At 35.7% G+C, this 11,327-nt stretch overlaps 1 pseudogene; it reads right to left on the reverse strand.

The window, feature by feature from the left end:
* Positions 1–3,211: 3,211 nt before the first annotated feature.
* Positions 3,212–11,327, reverse strand: part of LOC107560629 (zinc finger FYVE domain-containing protein 1-like) — a 13,189-nt pseudogene continuing 5,073 nt past the window's right edge.

The following is an 11,327-nucleotide window of genomic DNA, read 5'->3' on the forward strand; positions in this document are numbered from 1 at the left end:
TTTTATATATGTAATGAGGATATATATATATATATATATATATATATATAAAACTTTATTATATTTAATTTCATCTAATGTAATTATTATTGTATTAAATTTAAACAATTAATTATTTAATAATTATTGCACAAAATCATAGTTCATTCATATATATATATATATATATATATATATATATATAAACTCAATTATAAATATATAAAATATTAGTTCCCATATGTAATGCGAATATGATGCGGATCACCACAGGAAAGAAAATGTTTATTAATTTTATTTATGCTTATTATTTACTTTATTTTCAGGTAAAATGCAACCTGAATATGTTCAAGATTCAACCCAGATATTTCTTATAGAAATTGTGCTATGCTATAAATGTAATTTCATCTTATGCAATTACTGAATTGATAAACTTTTTAATAAAAATTGATAAACAATGATAAACCATATCAAACAATAGATAGAACACACACACACACATTCACACACACATACATATAAAATATTCTAGCGAGGCGATCTATTGTATTCTCATTATTGAAATCACAGTTTAAAACAGGCCTAAAATAGACTTAATTTTTTTCATTCTTATCTTTTATTTTATTTATTGTGTTTAGATGTTTTCAATATGGCCTGGGGCTATATATGAAGAAAAAAAAGTGACTGCTCTTATGTGCTGCTCCATTATACTGTATGGTTCCTCTTGTTCACCACAATCCAATAGAGCCCCTCGAAAAGATTTATGAATAGACCTTTTGAAAATGAAATCGTCACAGACCATCAACCACACAGATTGGCAGAACTGCCTCTTAGTGCCTCTTTGTGTCTCAGCAGAAGCTGAGGATCAGAATTGTTAAATGGACCCAAGCAAGGCGCCATGTCTTCCCCGGGGAAGCGTGAGCAAATGGGAGAATGGTTTCGGTGGCTCTCGTTGTCCTGCACCCTCAGAGTGACCGTGTGGATGAGGGAGAAACAGGACAGTGCAGGATGAGTTGCCAAGGATACGAAAGCAAAACAGCCATTAATAAACATCCAAAAGAGCCACAGTAAGAAGAAAAACACTGGCCCCGGATATAAATTAAGCGTACAAAGGCTTCCAGTATGAGAAAAGACACTGGTGAGTATATACTATTCTGCATTGATGCATCCACTGCAGTTTTTATGTATTTTTTATGGGGCTATTTTCATCCTTTTATCCTTAAATGAACCAGAGCTAGAGACTGCAGTTTTTTGGCAGTGTGTTGAGTGAGTGAGGTCTGTTGTCATGTTCAGCCCCCCTTTGTTTTTATATATTTTTTGATAAAAATGTCCACTATGTAAGATCCTACATTGAGTGAAATCCTAAATCAATGGGTGACTCAGTGGGTCTCTTTCTGAGAGTAATGTTGCCTCCCTCTGCTGGTTACAGTGTAGTAGTGCAACTGATTGCATTTTTTTTAAAATCAGGACCATGTTGCTATTTTAGTATTATTATATACGATTATAGCATTTATTAATATTTTGAAGGAGCTTTTATTTTTATAATTCCATTTTTCATCTTAATTTTAGTTTGAGTTTTTGTCATTTTGTTATGTGCTTTATCATCATTTAAAATATTTCTATTTAGCTTTGATTTCTGTTTTAGTATTTTAGTACTTAAACTTATTGCAGTTTGTTGCCAAAGCAACATTTCTAACATTTAAGCTTCTTTAAGTTTAATTTGTATTTAATCTAACGTTTACATTTTATTTCAACTCCTCGATGATTTGTAATATTTAATCATTTCAGTTAATAACAACACTGATTCAAGGACAAAGTATTGCCCTTTTATGTTTAATGTTCTTGTGATCGCTTGTTTTAAAGTTTTACTGAAAATAATGTGGAATGAATAACATTTTTTACTTATATTAACAAATAATTATATAAAAACTAATGACAGATTAACTGAAGTGATGAACTTCAAAATGTACATTAAGTATGTGGCATTAAATGCTATTCTTATCAAACATTTCTTATTATTATCAATAATTTAAAACATGATTTTGGAAATACCATGATACATTACCATTCCAAAGTTTTAAGAGTAAGATTAAAAAAGTAAATACTTTAATTTAAAGATGAATTAAATTGATCAAAAGTGACATTAAATACATTTTTAATGTTACACAATACTTCTATTTCAGTATCAGCAACTGAAAAACGCAGGCCACTAAAAGGACTGACATAAGAGAACGGTGTCAGTTATAATAACGCGGTCCCAATAGTTACCCCAGTGGTTCCCAACCCTGGTCCTGGAGGCACCCCAACACTGCATGTTTTGCATGTCTCCTTTCTCTGACACTCCAATTTCAGGTCTTGGAGTCTCTACTAATGAGCCGATGATCTGAATCAGGTGTGTTTGATTAAGGAGACATGCAAAACATGCAGTGTTGGGGTGCCTCCTGGACCAGGGTTGGGAACCACTGAGTTACCCGACCTCTGTGTTACAGTGTGTGTGATGCTCTTAATGACACTCACACAAGCGCTGACATTATAATCTTTAAACCCCTCAAGACAGTTTCCTGTAGATGTGATGAGGCAGGCTGTTTGCCAGACAGTAATGTTACAAATGGAGGAAATGAGAGTACAACCTCCATGATTTAAATCAGATTTTGAGTCCGCTTCATCTATTTAAGGCCCTTGAGCAGGAAATCTAGACCTCTACCTCCAGATGACCTCGCGTTTGTTCACTTACAGAGCTAGAACCCATTATTTTCCATTGATGTCTGTTATCTTGTGAATCAAGAGGGCAGGCTGTTTTGAAATTACTTTAATGTTCTGATTAAAAGCCTGAAAAACAGTACCGGCCAGTCAAAACAAAGATTGCAGGATTGTCAAATGCAGGTTCGGCTATATGAAATTAAAACCATTGCTTTGGTTAAATCCCTTCATACTAGAAGACTACAATGTTCTATTCCAGATACAAAAATATAAAAAGTAGAACTGTAAAAAAACACACCAAAAAAAACACAACATAACAGTTAAAGGGATACTTCACCCAAAAATGAAAACTCATTATTTATTCACCCTCATGACCTGTTCAAGATCTGTATGAGTTTCTTTCTTCTGTTGAACACAAAAGAAGATATTTTGAAGAATGTCAGTAACCAAACAGCTGATGGTAGCCACTGATTTCCATAATATGAAAAAATATATATATATATATGGAAGTGTACTATGGATATGAGGGTGAGTAAATGCTTACATCATTTTCATTTTTGGGTTAATTATCTCTTTAAGAAATTCCACATGGATTCTCTCCAATCAAATATGAATAAAGTGCCATATATAAGCCATTTTATGAGCTGTACAAATGTTAGGAGTTATCCTGCTGTGACGGCTCAACATTCAGTCGTCTGCACTGAGTTTAGTGTAAGTCTGTATTAAACGTCATAAATGTCACACGCAAGATAGTGGTTGAGATCCATTAGGCACTATAAATGCTGTAGAATAATTCCATTTTCATTTTATATGCACAGTTTGCATCTTACGTATTAGATTATATGGCTCTCAACTACAGAAAATTGACCATGATAGTAAATATTAGGTAAAGTGCAGTTATTTCAGAAAAAAAAAAATGTGTAGTAAAGAACAACGCTGATAAAAAAAATACAATGAGATATGAACTCACAGGATTCATCACGTGATAAACTGCATTGCCTGAACTGGAATGTGAATTCTAGGCTTAACATGTCTACTTCTGTTGCTCTGTTCCTGGAATAAAATATAAAACTATACCAATAAAAGGTAAGGTTGCTATCTCATATTCAAACGTTTCTTAATTATATTAGATGTGAAACATCTCCTACTTATCTCAAATGATAATTAACTGTGTATTAGATATGTTAATCTTTACTGCTCTTGCTCTCTGTCTTTTATGGAGGTGATTTCTTATCTTTGGGATAGAAACATTAAGATGTTTAATCAACAAATTATTTACAGAAAAACACTTTTAGAAGGCAATTCGTTTTCAGTGCCAGCACTACAGTCAATTAGCTAGAATCTATCAAAATCTATTAAAACTATCATTTTCTATTTCCCTCTTTTTAATTTCTGCACGCAAATCGCACAAAAAAAAAAGAAGACATTTTTCTGGGTTGTTTATTCATCCCAAAGTCAAACGGAATTTTTTTAAGACAATTAACCTATTTTAGGACCACAATTTTTTTTCTCTCTTTTGATTTGGAGTTGAAATATAACCCAGATATCATCATTCTCTAACGCTTTGGAGAGCCTGAGTGTTTGTCTATGCAACTGCAGTGGGTTTCATATTCCCCCCAGCCATGATTACACCGGTTGAGGTTTGAAAACTGCCTACAACCTGGATCTGAGCACCAGGCTGTATTACGGCCGCACTACAGAGGCACAGCGATTCAAAGGGAATCCCTGCGGTCAGCGCAGCCGTCACACACTCGCACAGGGTGGTCCCAGCCACAAGACGGCACTGGCCTGGTCTTAGTCGAGCAGTTCCCACACACTCCCTGACCACATGCCCGGCAGTGGTGCTTGGGCATGCTGGGGGTGAAGGGTTTAGCACAGCTGTGGCACTGGGTGATCTCATGGTCTGGGATCCAATAGTCTGGTCTCGCAACTCCCTTTACAAAACCTGTAAAGAGTACATGATGTTTAAAAAAAACCTAACTTGCTCTGCATTAACAATACAATTCTCTAGTGTAAATTCAGAGTGTATTTAAGTGGCAACTCACATAGAGGGTAGTCCACTGCGGTGGAGACCATATCCAGAGTGGACTGAGCTACTTCTGTCACCCTGCGGGTGACTAGTGTCCGGGGTTCTGTAATGGCCACTGCAGGGGAGAGAATGTATTGTCTCAGCTCAGCAAACCAGTCAACATCCCACACTGAGACCATTAAAAACTGTTTTGGAAAACACAACTCAACTCAATAACCCTGGGGAATATTGCATATTTTTTTACAAGACCAAATATTCTGCATTATGTAGACAAGCAAGCACAGAGAATTGGTGAAAATATGGCAGATGGAGGGGGGGGGGGGGGGGCGGGGGACTTGGACAATAGCACAATTTGTACCGTAAAAGCATCAAATCTCATAGAAATTAATACTTTAACACTTCTCTTCAGAATAATCCAATGTTCACTGGATTCACTGGAAAAATTCACTGTTTCATTAACTTGTGTTAGCTAGAGTTTCACAGTCAAACAAATCTGTCAAAGGTTATTTTTGGTTGTTAGTATTTTGGATCTCAATTACTAGACTGTTGCAGAACTGAAAAAGAAGTGTGAGAATAACCCATTTTACCCTTGCAAGGGTTTGAGAACCAGACACATTAACAAAGTCAAAGGAAGTAAAAAAGCAATAAATACTACAAATAGTACAAATAATACAAGATACTATTTATACTCCGTTATTTGCACCTCAATGTGCAAACAGTTACAACTAGTCATGACGACAAATAAACAACTATATATATATATATATAAAATAAATGCAGCCTCTTAAGCATAAGAGTAAAAAAAAAAGCATAAGAGAAAAATTTAAAAAATGTAATCTTACCAACCCCGCACTTTTGATCGCTAATGTAAACTTTGCAAGCGTAAGAATTATTTAGTGCACCATTGGACCGCGACGCAAAATCAACGGGGAAATCACGCAGCGGCGGGACATGCTTTTACATCAATGAGAGGTGGTGTACAGATGTAACTGTGTTAAAGAAGATGTGCTGTTTAGATCTAGAAGTGCTCTTCATTAACTGTAAGCCGTTCTATTCGCCGCGGGAGTTTCACTCGTTCAATTTATATATTTTTATTCCTTATTTACTTGTTGCATTTTTATTTTTATTATCTGTGTTTTTTGTTCTGTCACTGTCATTCTGTTGCACTGTGGAAGCTTCTGTCACGAAAACAAATTCCTCGTATGTGTAAACATACCTGGCAATAAAGCTCATTCTGATTCTGATTCTGATTGCAGAACAATGTCCTCACCCTGTCCAGTGTGCTGGGGTCCTCCCTGCTGGTAACAGGCATCACACACTTGTACAGGGGTGCCGCCCCAGCCCCTTTCGGGCACTGGCATGCTGTGAGTGGAGCAGGCCTGACAGAAACCCTCCCCACATGCCCGACAGTGGTGTTTTCTTTCCGCCTCCTCAAACGCTCTCTTACAACCATGACATTCCTAAAAAGAAAAACGTGATGTTTTAACATAATAAAAATAGATTTGTTTTGACATCTTTTGCATGCTATGAAATTCATTTATTTTTAATGTGGCATAAATAAGTGTAATTTGACATTCTCTTTCATCTATTCCTATAGGGCATGTCGACTCACATTGATTTCAGCGTTGGGTTTCCAGTAGGGTGGAGCCACCTGGTCTGTGAACCAGGCAGTGACGGCCTTAGTTGGGCCTGAGCTGTATTCTGTCACTGATTGGATTATAGAAGTCATTCCATCCAAAACCCGCTGAGCTGCATTCTGATGGTCTGTCTGGAAGGCATCGGTCTACAAGCATAAAAACAACATTAACCACTGTGAGCATCAATGGAGTCAGCACATGGATGGGAACACAGAAAAACAACTCACCCCCTGCCAGACATGCTTGACCTCTGGCCGCACCACACTGCTCTCTGGATCCTGGTTGCCCATCCAGTACTGTCTACTCCGGTAGATGATGCCACAACTGGGACACTCTAAAACATAGCTGCAGAACAAGACCAGGGTTCAGAGCATGGACGAGGACCAGCTTCAGAGGCTAGTTTCAGTAAGAAAAACATCTTACTCACCCTGACCACGCATACTTGGCCAGACCAAACCATGGGTTATCTGAAGAGGCAGATGTTTTGGGTATGACAATCACTTCTCTTCCGCTCTCATAGCACCTCTGCATGGGTAAAATAAATGGTTTATCATCCTTTCCATCCATCCATTATCATTTCATTTCAAATTGAGTATCCATATAGAACAGTTTTTGCAAACTGATTAATCTAAAACCTCAATTAACAGAGAAAATAGGTGGCGAATCTCATTAACTCCAAGTGCAATTTTAATTTAAATTCAATTTTGTATGATTTTTTTTACATGAAAAAAATGGCATGCTGGCACCACCAAAGTGAATACCAATAGTTCAACAAAAAGTTAAACGAATAAAACAATAACTAATAAATGATAAAATAAAAAATAAATAAAAAAATGCAACTAATCAAAATTAAAATACAAAAAACAAACAAAAAATAAAAACAAAAATAAAACAAAAAACTACAAACACAAGATACAAAATAATAATAATAAAGAAATAATTCAATTCACATTTATTTGTATAGCGCTTTTCTCGATACAAATAGTTGCAAAGCAGCTACAAAGGAGATTATAGTGACCCTATTATGCCATTTCCAATATTGCCTTTCATGCAGTGTGTAATGTAGCTGTATGATTGTGAATGTAAACGATCTGCAAAGTTGTAAAGCCGAAAGTGTACGATAAATAAAGTTATTGTCTCCCAAAATAAAGAATCTACTCTGTACAGCCCAAATGAGTTGTCAGTAATTCGAATCAACATATTTGCATAATTTCCACCTATGTTCTACATTGGCCGGCCTCAAACAACTTGACCCCGCCCACAAACACGTCATTTTACTGAGTGCAGAGGGGTTTCTCCTGAAGTCCACGGTCATCTCCACAGTTTTGAGCTGATGTTTATATTTTCTATCAACTGTTCAAAATACAGAACTCTGGCATTGGGCGTATCGTAACGCGCTGTATGCGGTAGACCAATCACAACAGATTGGGCCATCTGACCAATCAGAGCAGAGTAGGCTCACGGAAAGGAGGGTGTTTAGAGAGACTGAATCTTAGAACTTCTTCGAACGAGTAATTTGAGAATCGCTAGAAAATGAGGTGATATTAAATGCATATTTTGAGAAAACGAAAGCATTTTTTGACCTTGCATGCATGTAATCCTTTTGTAGGAGACCCAAAACAATATTAGGAACCTTAAAAATGGCATAATAGGGGCACTTTAAAGTTTCTACATTATACTTAGGAGTAGCTTCAATAAAATAAATAAATAAACAAAATACTTACAAACACACACACACACACAAAAACTAAAAACACAAGATACAACTAATAAAAAAAATTAAAGTAATAAAAAAGTAAAGAATAAAATTAAATACAACTTTTTTTGACCTTGCATGCATGTAATCCTTTTGTAGGAGACCCAAAACAATATTAGGAACCTTAAAAATGGCATAATAGGGGCACTTTAAAGTTTCTACATTATACTTAGGAGTAGCTTCAATAAAATAAATAAATAAACAAAATACTTACAAACACACACACACACAAAAACTAAAAACACAAGATACAACTAATAAAAAAAATTAAAGTAATAAAAAAGTAAAGAATAAAATTAAATACAACTAAAACTTTATTTGGGGCCCCACCTAAAAAAACAAAAATAAAAACTGAATAAAACACTAAACTAAATAATACAAAATAAAACATTAATCTTGACCTTAAGAACTGGCCATGACAGTGAGTTTTTACCTTACAAATGATAACTTTATTGTTGTATTGGTGGGCATACTGGCATAATCCATCAGCCATGTGTGGGACCTTGTCTTTCTGGTGGTTCATGCCGTTCTTACACCGAACACTAAAGCCATGGGATTTTGGAGAGGTTAGTTATGATTCGCTAGTTCTTAAGTATTCTTTAAGAGTACTGCTCTTTTAAATCTCAGACACACACATGTCTGGTTTGCTATCCTTGTGGGGAATCTGCATAGGCGTAATGCTTTTTCTACTGTACAAACCATATTTTCTATTGCCCTACACCTAAACCTACCACTTACAGGAAACTTTCTGCACTTTTAGATTTTCAAAAAACTTAATTCTGTGTGATTTATTAGCTCGTTTACCCGTGGGGACCTTAATTTAGGTCCCCACTGTGACACGAGTCCCCATGAGTCTGTGTGTATTCAGGTTTAAGTCCCCACCAGAATAGGAAAACAGGTACACACACACAGTCTTTATTAACTGCCATATCATGAAATTATGAAGTGGCTCTGTGTTGATGTGATGAAATAAGAGTCTGATGTGTGACAATGCAGCAATTTTCTTAATTTATTATGCATCAAACATAATGCATCTGTGCATTCAACACAACCAGCAATTATAAAAAAAGGCCACTCAATCTATAGCTTGAAGCATTATGCCTGTGTGGACTTACTTGCAGCTGAGACAGACTGATGGGCAAGTGAAATATTCATCAGGAAAGAAGGAGCATATGCTGATTTTGTCATCGGAGATCTCGCCACAGAACCTGTCGCTCAAGGCCTGAGAGATAGCAGAGCAGTGAAGTCCAGTTTCAGAAACATGCTCAGTGCACAAAGGTGAACATATACATGCATACACTAACCACGAAAATTAGTTTAGGACACTTAAATCACACTTAAGTTCACTACCGTTCAAAGGTTTGGGATTAGTAAGATGTCTTTAAAAAGAAGTCACTTATGTTAAACAAGGCTGCATTTATTACAATTTAAAATAATGGTTCTCTATTTTAATATATTTTAAAATAAAAAAATTTCCTATGATGGAAAAGCTGACTTTTTAGCCATCATTACACCAGGCTTTCACACAATCCTTCAGAAAACATTCTAATATGCTGATTTGGTGCTTAAGTGCGTTATTTTAGATATACGTTTTATTAATATTTTGAATTCGTTTTTATTTTTATATTTTGTTTTCGTTTTAAATTTAGTTCAAGTTTTACTTTTTTTTTTTACCTTAGATTGAATTATTTTAGTGCATCAAGATAAACTAAATGTTTTATGGTTTTAGTTTTAATTCACTATAATAACCCTGGTGCTCAAGAAAAATTATTATCAGTGTCGAAAACAATCGTGCTGCCTAATACTTTTTTTGGAAACTGTGATACAATTTTTTTTTAATTAGCAGAAAGTTCCAAAGAATATAATTTATTTAAAATAGAAATCTTTTGTAACAACTTAAAAGCCACTATTTTTGTTATTATTTAAATGTTCACCAATTTAACGCGATCTTGCTGAATAAATGTACACATTTATAAATGTATATGTAAAAAATAAAACATTCTTACCTAAAACTTTTGAATGATTGTGTATGTATATTTAAAGAGACGGAGTCAAATGAACCACTTTTATGGCACTTTAAGTCATTTTTGGAACTTGACAGTCCCTGGTCACCCTTCACTTTCAATGTATGGAAAAGAGCATTGTGAACATTCTGCTAAACTTCTCCTTTTGTGTCCCACAGAGGAAATAAACTCACACAGGTTTGGAACGACATGAGAATGAGTAAACGATGATGATATTTTCATTTTTCAGTTGAACTATTCCTTTAAATACATGAATTAATTCTAATTGCATTAGATACAAAATATCGACCCAAATATGAATGCTTTTAATGTCTAAATTCTTTTTGGGGTCTATTTACACACACACAGAGAAAAGTTTGAGGAGCTACTGTACCTGCAATGCACTGAACACAATGGCAGGCTGGTGCGGGGCTCGCTGGGATGTGTTGTTCACCTGCTGATTGACTATCTGCAGTAACTGCGAGTAGTCTGTGGGGGGAGTGATGGTTTGGGTGCCCATGTACTGAACGGAGCTGAAGGTGTCTGTGCTCAGGCCCAAGTCATGGAAGCGCTTTTGCAGCAGTGTGTCTGCTTGCCCCAGGACAGAGCCATCTGGATAAGAAAACAAACCCATATTTCTCTAGCCTGACACACATTCAATCGTTTCAAAATAAAAAAGATGATGGAACTTTTACAGACATTTAAAGAGCAGGTCATATGGTATTTTAAAGTGTCCTAATTTTGTGTTGGAGTCCCCTACAACAGGTTTAAATGCATCTAAGGTCAGAAAACATTGCAATTTTCTCAGAATATACATTTCATATTAGAGTCATTTGCCACTGATTTCGAAACGATTCGTTCCAAGCTAGTTCAGAGCAAACCCCTCCCTTCCATAATCCTACTCTGCTCTGATTGGTCAGCTGGCCAAGCCTGTTGTGATTGGCACAGAGAGGAGTCCTTAAAGCAAGTTAGCGAGCGCTACCATTGACAAAGCACCTTCACATAAAACAATAATATAGTGCTCCAATCCGTTCATATAATAATGACATAAAATACTTATGCAAGCGAATCGTGCCCACAGCTAAAGTTTAGCTGCTAAACTGTGAACACTTAAAACAATAATGGTGGATACGTTAGCCGAGTGCTAATGTGACTAACTGATGAAACAATAGTTTGTAAACCAAAATGTCTACTGTAATGTTTGAAGAACGACAGACAAAAGA

Source organism: Sinocyclocheilus grahami, unplaced genomic scaffold (assembly GCF_001515645.1).
Source record: "Sinocyclocheilus grahami isolate Dianchi unplaced genomic scaffold, SAMN03320097.WGS_v1.1 scaffold736.1, whole genome shotgun sequence".
Lineage (NCBI taxonomy): Eukaryota > Metazoa > Chordata > Actinopteri > Cypriniformes > Cyprinidae > Sinocyclocheilus > Sinocyclocheilus grahami.